Source organism: Triticum dicoccoides, chromosome 3B (genome assembly GCF_002162155.2).
Source record: "Triticum dicoccoides isolate Atlit2015 ecotype Zavitan chromosome 3B, WEW_v2.0, whole genome shotgun sequence".
Classification (NCBI taxonomy): domain Eukaryota; kingdom Viridiplantae; phylum Streptophyta; class Magnoliopsida; order Poales; family Poaceae; genus Triticum; species Triticum dicoccoides.
This window is the reverse complement of record NC_041385.1, coordinates 825531428-825540808: the sequence shown is the minus strand read 5'-3', so window position 1 is coordinate 825540808 and position 9381 is coordinate 825531428. Positions and strand designations below refer to the sequence as shown.

The following is a 9381-nucleotide window of genomic DNA, read 5'->3' as shown; positions in this document are numbered from 1 at the left end:
GGCATACTTCATATACACATTCTCATGATCCATCTATCTGATAGTGTAATCAATAACTTGGTAGATAGCACAAAGACATAGAAAACAAGTAAAACAAATGCAACACTCATCGCTTCCATTAGAGATACTCCCTCCGTTCCAAATTACTCGTCATGGTTTTAGTTCAAATTTGAACTAAAACCACGACGACTAATTTGGAACGGAGGGAGTATTATATTTCGTTTTTAGTACTAATCTGTGTTGGGGCAATAATAACCTATGGAGTAAGTCAGTGTCTGAGTTCCAGAAACAAAATCAGCTTGTGTTCTTTTCAAACAAGCAGACAGGAAGTCACTATTTTGGAGGGCACACCCATCTGAAGTTGAGAAGTGCTTTTTTTAACACATACTGTGCTGCATATTCGTTGATTCAGTGGGAGAAAGAAAACAGAAAAAGCAAGCAAGCCACAGGTTGCAGCGTCTGCCTGGGTCAACTATAAGACACGAACAAGCCAATATAAACACACAACATTGAGATTCATATGCAATAAATCAGTTCAGAAAGCACGCACCTTTCTTTTCTCCACTTGGATCTTCAGGTTTCTCCATGGTTATGGAGAAGCTGTAAAGCACAGAAGAGGAGGGGCAGACAACTAGGCCAAGTGTTCCAAGCAAAACAGAGGGTTTCTTAATTCTCGGAGAGTTCCTGAAAGTACATAGCTAGCATAAAAATTACATGGACACGAACCTTTTCAGTTTTTCAATGAAATCAAAAAATGAGAGTACTAACAGTACACCTAACAGTAGCACCTACAAAATTGTAGTAGATACGAGAAAACAAAGCCCTTTAAACTGAATAAATCAACACACTCCAAACATATGCAAATGGCCCTTATTTTCTCACTCATGCGGCTAATCCTTCGAGCATTGGGCTCCTGCCACCGAGACCTAGATTAATGATAAATAATTTGTATGAACAGCTAAAGATCCTAACTGTTGTTTTTGGAGGACCATGGTTGAGAGTTGAGGCTTACCACAAGAAAACAGATCAGCTGCTGTCATGTCGGAAGAATAGGGGCGTCTTGATGCATGTAGATTGGAGTGACTCGGATCTGGAGGAGGAGGGAGCACGGGGTGCAAGCAACGTGTAAAAGGCAGCCCTGCTGGGTAGGGCCAAGGGTGGTGGGATGCGGCGGAAGACGGTGGTGGAGTCAGAGCGGCGATGGATGTTGGGTAGATCGAAGGCGACCGGGGGTAGCGGATGCAGGTTGACTCGGGCGGCGGTGGAGGAGGTGAGCGATGGTTTGCGGTGGAGGTCGGAGGAGCGGATGGCAATGTCGGCCCAGACCCGACACCGAGTACTTTTCGGCGACGGTAACGACCGACGACGAACGACGAAGTAAAGCACTGGATTCCCGATTGATCGAAGCTAGCAAAAATAGCTACGTACGCCGCACGTACGTACACCGGCCGGAACAGCACAACTCACGCACGTACACAACAGCAGGCTGATCGATCTTACTTGATCGAGTTGACCAGCTGGACACACACGAACGCACGCGAGAACTCGCTGGATTAATGGCCGCAGGTACGTATCGTACCTGTTGGTTTTCTTTATTGCGCTTTTAAATAAAATCTGCTCAAGGTACGTTAGATTACAGGGGCTGGTCCATATATATACTAGGCTAACCTAGCTACGTACATGACCGAGTTGTCCAGGAATACTAATCCTAGTTGGACTAGGAATCCTACCAAACCACCACGTACACATGCCGTGTACTACTAATTCGTGTTTAAGTCTAACATTCACCTCCCTAAACACGATGTGGTCACATCACAGATCGGACGCCAATCCTTCTTTACATCTCCAAAAACTTCTCTCGATCCAAAGCCTTGGTCAGGATGTCCGCCAACTGATCATCGGTGCGATTGTAGTTGACCTCTGTCTTCCCTTCTTCCACGCAGTCCTTTAGATAATGATACATTGTATCAATGTGCTTGCTCCTTTCATGCCGCACTGGATCTTCGCGTAGAAATATCGTAGACTCATTGTCAACCTCGAGCACCACTTGTTTCGGATCTCGATCCATGAGATCAAGTGTAGCTTCCTTAGCCACACACCTTGACACTCTGTTTCACTTGAAGTCGATGTCAGCTCTTGATGCTTTCGCGATAGCCAGCTTACTATGCTTCCTCCAAGAAAATATGTCACGTCCGAGGTACTCTTATGGTCATCAACAATCCCTTCCTTGTCACTACCACTACAGCCGAGTAGTTTCACCATCTCCTTCTTGCTCAGCTCAAGACGAGGTTCCATCGAAGCGTCAATTGGATTGCAGTTTTTCATGCCACGGCTTTCAAGAATCTTCCTTGCGTATGCCTCCTGGCAGAGTGTGATCCCCTCCGCCTTTTGATGTTCCTCCATCCCGAGGTAGTAACTCAAAAGGCCTAGATCATCCATCTTGAAAAGCTCCTTCATCTGTAGCTTGAACTTTGCAATCACCTCTTCATCTGCTCCAGTTATCAATAGGTCGTCAACATAGATGCCAACTAGTAGACGATCCCTTCCTTCACCTCTCTTGTACATCGCATGCTCTAGTGGGGCTTTCTCAAATCCAAGAGAAATCAATGTATGATCAAGTTTGGTGTTCCACGCCCGAGAGCCTTGCCGTAGCCCGTACAAGACTTTGTGTGGCTTCAGTACCTTGTGTTCCTCTCCCTCTTTGATGAATCCCGGTGATTGATTCACATACACATCTCCTTCTAACTCCCCATTCAAAAACGCGGGTTTTACATCCAAGTGATGTATCTTCCATGATTCCTGAACCGCGAGAGCGATGAGTAGTCTCACCGATTCCATCCTTTCAACGGGAACGAACACTTCTTCAAAGTCCACATCTTCCTCTTGCACGTACTCTTTGGCCACTAGCCTTGCTCTCTGCTTCACGGACCCATCGGCATCTTTCTTGATCATAAATTCCCACTTGAGATCCATGACTTTTTCATTGTTGGGAAGATCCACAAGCTCGCATGCATTGTTGTCGTGGATCGACCTCAACTCCTCTTCCATAGCGCGACACCAACACCACTTCGTATTCACGTCCTCGAAATCCGCTGGTTCCTCGGCGCTTAGACACGGCCTTCCACTTCTTTGCATCTTTTCCGGGTCTATTCTCCGAAGAAATTTCTCCGGATGTATGTCAAACACCAGTCGTAGATGGTCGGTTGTAGGTAGACGTGTCTTTTCTTCCTCCAGAGGCACTAGCATTACCTCACTGTTCCTCTCTCTTCGTGTTGCAGTGGTCGTATGTGGCAAAACTGCACACACAATCTGTCCTAGACCTCCACTGAACGAACCACCTTGCAGTGGTAGCTCGCCACGTCCAGCTAGGCTTTCTGACTCCGTTGCAAGGCTCCTAGGTGGAGCACATCTTACTGGGCCTCCTCCTCCTTGCATACAAATCAGCGGTGCAGCAGGCACACATGGGCTACGATCCTGTAGCCGAACCGGCTGCGCTGCTGCTGCATCTTCTTGGTCTCTAGGCTGCTGTTCTAAGTAGCCACATGGCATGAGTGATACGCACTGACCACCAACCATCATCAAGCTGGCCACGCTTCTAGTGCACACATGTGCATGTCTCAAGCTAGCTTCATGACTCGACGCACCATCTGCCTTCGGTACATCTGTAGTGGCTGCAACCATGTCCATCTTGGCATTAGCAACGTAAGCTTCGGAATCACCCCTGTGTCCGTAGCATCGACATGAGTTTCCGAACCATGATCTTGACAGTGAACTTTTTCTTCACGGAGCGCGACAATTTCTTTAGCCGACACTTGAAGAACTGGATTCTCCTCGTCCACGAGTTCACACATCAACATCATGTCACCTTCATCACCTTGCTGGGCCATGAGCGCCTTCTCCTTCGGGGGATTCTTACACTCCGACTTGAAGTGTCCGAGCAGATTACAACTGTGACAACGGATCTTTCTCTTGTCGAACTTTTTCTTCCTTGGCTTCTCCGACTGTTCGTCGGTGTCCTTTGCGGGACGGTACTTTCCACCGCTACCGGACGCCTTGTCGAAATTGTTCTCTTTGGAAACCATTGCCAGCCACTGAGCACGTGTAAGCATCAGGTACTCATCCTGATTTGCGTCACCGTAACTCAGTTTCATCCGCTCGTCATGGGCCTTGAAGCGACCAACTAGATCATCCAAAGTGAGAGTCTTGAGATCAACACATTGCTCGATCGCTGACACAATCGGCATGTAACGCGGTGGAGCGGCACGTAGGAAACGCCTGACCACGGAAATGTCCTCCAACTTCTCTCCGAGACCGCGAATCCCGTTCACCATGGAAGCAACCCTCGTTGCGAAGGCATCCACCGTCTCGTCTTCTCCCATCCTTAGATTCTCGTAACTTTTCAGCAAAGTTTGCAAGTTAGCCTCGCGCACACGCGAGTGCCCCAGATGTAATGTCTTGAGCGTGTCCCACGCCTCCTTCGCTGATGTCTTTGAGATTAGATGTTGCTGCACGTCCACCGGCATCACCGAGCAGATGGTCGTGATAGCCTGGCGATCCTTCCGATACAAGGCACCACCCTTCAGGTACTCCTCACCGCCGGGGTCGACGGCTTCCCAGAGCTCATTGGCCTCGAGCGCCCACTCCATCATGGTCGCCCACACCACGAAGTTTCCACGGTCGAATCGTGGATACTCCGATCTCACCGGAGCAGCAATTACTTTAGCCGCACCGGAGTACTCCGCCAGTTGCTTGGTCTTGTCCTTCTCGTCGTCTGACATGATCTCCCGTTACTAGAAGATCAACCTTGCTCTAGATACCAATTGTTGGCTCAGACCCGACACCGAGTACTTTTCGGCGACGGTAACGACCGACGACGAACGACGAAGTAAAGCACTGGATTCCCGATTGATCGAAGCTAGCAAAAATAGCTACGTACGCCGCACGTACGTACACCGGCCGGAACAGCACAACTCACCCACGTACACAACAGCAGGCTGATCGATCTTACTTGATCGAGTTGACCAGCTGGACACACACGAACGCACGTGAGAACTCGCTGGATTGATGGCCGCAGGTACGTATCGTACTTGTTGGTTTTCTTTATTGCTTTCAAATCAAATCTGCTCAAGGTACGTTAGATTACAGGGGCTGGTCCATATATATACTAGGCTAACCTAGCTACGTACATGACCGAGTTGGCCAGGAATACTAATCCTAGTTGGACTAGGAATCCTACCAAACCACCACGTACACATGCCGTGTACTACTAATTCGTGTTTAAGTCTAACAGGCAACAGAACTGGAATGAGTTACTTGTGGAGGACGGCGGCGACTGTGGCGAGGGAGTTGGAGGAAGGCGGCGGCCATGTAGCAGAGGAGACGGGGAAAGAGAAGTGGGGAATCTTTCCAAAGCCTTCTCCTTATCTTTCTGGGATTGTTTTTCCTGTCGGCCCATACAACACAGGAAAAGGAAAAATATGCGCCAAAGGGGGGAAAACCCGCGCGACCTAAGATTTTTCCGCGCCAGGCCTGTATCGCGGTGGTGCTATGGCGGGCTGGGCTTAAAATATTTTTCCCGTGGGCCGGATAACTCACAGGAAAAAATATTTTCCTGAGAGCCAATACAACACCCACAGGAAAATAGGTTGTTTTCCCGAGCGTCAAAATTTGCCTGCCAGGAATATTTGTATTCCTGTGAGGGGCTTCGGGCCTCACAGGAAAATAGGCCACTCACAGGAAAAGTGCGGTTTTTGGTAGTGAATGCTCTCAACTTGCGGTGGACATCGTTTCACGGTATGATTATCCTATGCTTGATACATGCATGCAGGACCAACATTTGCGCATCATCCACTCAACGGCCACCAACCAGCCCTGTTAGCATAATCTTGATGCTTAGGAATCAAAGTATTAGTTTTGGCTACACGTAATCGAGGTGGCCGGTGATTAGAGTAAGTGTTCTGGTTCGAGTCAACTTGTGATGCGTAGTGTCCAGCTTGGGCAGTATGTACTGGCTTGAGTCATAGTATTGAGTCCTAGTCCTAGTAGTATTAGGACGTCAAGTCCGTGTTAGAGTCAGGTTCTGGCACGTGAGGTTTGAGTCGGCTAGCTTTGACGTGTATATATACATGTCAAGGGCTGCGTGAGTCTTGTACAACCGTGTGGAGAAAACGGAGAAAAGAAACATGGCACAACGAGGTCCTTGGCTATCAGTTTTTGTGTGCATGTTCATTGTTGATCGATCCGTGGCCGAGTTCCAACAATTGGTATCAGAACTCGTCTCTGTGTGGATCAGTTGAAGATGAAACGCGTCATGGTCGATGGGCTGTTCGGTGTGGTGTAGCACCAAGGACGAAGACGTGAAGTGAAGATCAAGCTCAAGCGTATAGTGGGACGTTGACCAGTGAAGGGGAGCCTCTTCAATGAGGGCATGTCTTTACATAGGACGGTGTGTGATCCGTTGGCATGTATTGCGTTAGGTGTGGACGGTGTAGTCCACATGGCAGCGTGACTGGGAGTCTGAATCATACATTGAGATGGATCGTCAAGTTGTGGATCTACAATGACTCAAGATCAGAAGGAGTACAAAGAGATGACAAGTCAAGATTAGGAGAAGATTGTTAGCATAATCTTGATGCTTAGGAGTCAAAGTATTAGTTGTGGCTACACGTAAATCTGAGGTGGCTGGTGACTAGAGTAAGTGTCCTGGTTCGAGGCAACTTGTGATTCGTGTGTCCAGCTTGGGCAGTGTATGTACTAGCTTGAGTCATAGTATTGAGTCCTTCCTAGGTATTAGGACGTCAAGTCTGTCTTAGAGTCAGGTTCTGGCATGTGAGGTTTGTGTCGGCTAGCTTTGACGTGTATATATACATGTCAAGGGCTGCGTGAATTTTGTACAATCGTGTGGAGAAAATGGAGAAAAGAAATAAAGAAGAAAAGAGGGAATGACAAGAGCCATTTGCTATCAGTTTTCGTGTGCGTGTTCATTGTCTAGTTTTAATGTGATCGATCCGTGGTCGAGTTCCAACACACCCAGCATGTGATGTGCACACAACTAAGTACTTGCAAGCATCTAGCTAACGAACTGCTACGGCTGCCAATTCTCTCGGCTTGCACTAGTACAGCGCGTTGGGCCTCAGCACTTGCACCACTGCTTCACGCTGCCTCGGTATCTCGCCATGTTCGCCGCATCGCACAACTCTGCAAGCATTTCACCATTCATGCCTCTGCTGAAACTTGTCGGCGTCGTACGTATCACATGCATACCGTGCCGCACTACAACATGATACAACAACACCAAACTACTTCCTCCGTTCCTAAATATTTGTCTTTTTAGAGATTCCAAATGGACTACAACATACGAATGTATATAGACATATTTTAGAGTGTAGATTCACTCATTTTGCTCCGTATGTAGTCACTTGTTGACATCTCTAGAAAGACAACTATTTAGAAACGGAGGGAGTACATGCAAAACCCAAAATTAAACATGTGATACAAAATATAAAGAATGGATCTAACCTTGTCCATTCCGGTTCGCCTGAAAAGCTATCTTGAAATAGGCTGCGAAGCCTTAATAGGCAAAGGATGAATGCAATCCAGGTGGGAATATCCCCGTTGATTATTCAAAGAAAAACATACATGACAAATCAAAAAGTAGGAAGCATGGCATGGCTATGAATAATTAAGCACATACAATTTTGGGTGTTAATATAGCCTTGCATTGGATGTTGATTGCACTGCACTTGTCAGCAGCTGAACCAAATATGTGGCGAATGGTACCTGTGAGAACTTATCTCCAGCATGGCAGCAACGTTCACTTTGATATCGAAAAGATCCTACTGCAACCAAGGCACAAAATTCCAAAAAAGGCACAAAATTAATAAATCCATGGGCCTCCCCTCCACCCACTAGGCCTGCCCCACCAAAGATCTGCGAGAGCTTATTTCCAGCAAGACACAAATATTCCTACCTTGAAGAAACGAAATCGGTAACAATCTCTAATTCAATAGCGGCATCATGACGACTAGTTTGCCATATGTTCTCGAATGCGATAAGTGTCGGCACGGATTCGAGGACAATGGGGCCAAGAAACCCGCATTCCCGCGGGTTTTCACCCTATTAGGGAACAGCGATGGGCGACTTTCTATCCCCGCGGGGCTGTTCGTGGGTACATTATAAAACCTGGCATGTGTCGCGGGTTAAAACCTGTTTGAGTACTAACCGAACCCGAAACCTGACAACACCCGTCAAAATACATTTTTTAGCATGCACTTGTCCATCTTGACTCAAGTGTTTCAAAGCCACAGAGCCCGAGCGGCCGAGCCCCACAGCACCGAGGCCCTGGAGTACAAACCGACCCCTCACTTGAACGCTGCAGTGCCGCTCGCTCTTCATGCCTCTCTCTCCAACACAGCACAACACCTAAACCTAAACCTAAGTCCCCCAGTCGTCGCCTGCTACTATAATATGCTCCTGATTTTCTTTAAACTAGTTGTGTGACCCGCGCATTTGCGCGGCTAGATTTTATACTCACTATTACAATTTTTTCTTGAAGACATTTAGTAATTGCACTACGTTGATATGGAAGATGTCAACAAAAGGTGGATAACTTTGGGATCTTTGTCTCACCGTGCAACCCATAATCTTTTGGGTGAATATTCTTCGAATTTTCGTCTTCCACTCCTACTCATTTTCTTATGTGTGCCTCCTGACTTACAAATTTTAGAGGATATATTAGAAAGGATTAAAGTAAATTGTGAAAAATCGTGTACTTAAGGTTAGTTGAACTCTTCATCCAACTGCTTTCTCATGAGTATGAAGCAATGGTATTTCTGCCCAGTACAATGTCGTGCCCTCTAAATAGTTCTAAGAAAGCTTCTCTTGCTCTCATTTGACTTAAAAAATTATCATGTGTATCTGTTATGACAAAATGTCAAACTCTCTAACACATCCCTCCTCCATCTCTTTGTCTCTCCATATAGATTACCTAATACGGATCTGGAAATAGGTATATCCATATGCAACCCAACGAAGTAGGAAGTAGAAGTAAAAAACAACTCCATTTGTTATTTGCTGACCCAAGCAATGACCTCGCTATATATATATATATATATATATATATATATATATATATATATATATATATATATATATATATATATATAGGGTGGGTCTTTTATGATAACACCTTTAAGACCCTTATTCTGCATACCCAAGGCTTATTCTGCTAACACCCGTCGCCCACCCCGAAGCTACAAACTGTGTCCACCCCGACTCCAACCCGCACGATTCCACTCCCACCCCTGCTTTCATCCACAACATGGGCAACCACCCCCAACCCCGCGATCTCCTGCGCCCCCAACCCACCCCCTCCTCGGCCAT

General features: G+C 46.9%; 1 long non-coding RNA gene across 1 annotated transcript in view; it reads right to left on the bottom strand.

Moving 5' to 3' along the window:
* The window catches only part of LOC119282506, a 1836-nt gene extending 667 nt beyond the window's left edge, over positions 1-1169 (bottom strand). The window contains exons 1-2 of the long non-coding RNA XR_005138756.1: positions 1013-1169; positions 551-684 (exon numbers count right to left, since the gene is read on the bottom strand). This is a non-coding gene — a long non-coding RNA (uncharacterized LOC119282506). The remainder of the gene's footprint in view (positions 1-550; positions 685-1012) is intronic.
* Positions 1170-9381: the final 8212 nt, after the last annotated feature.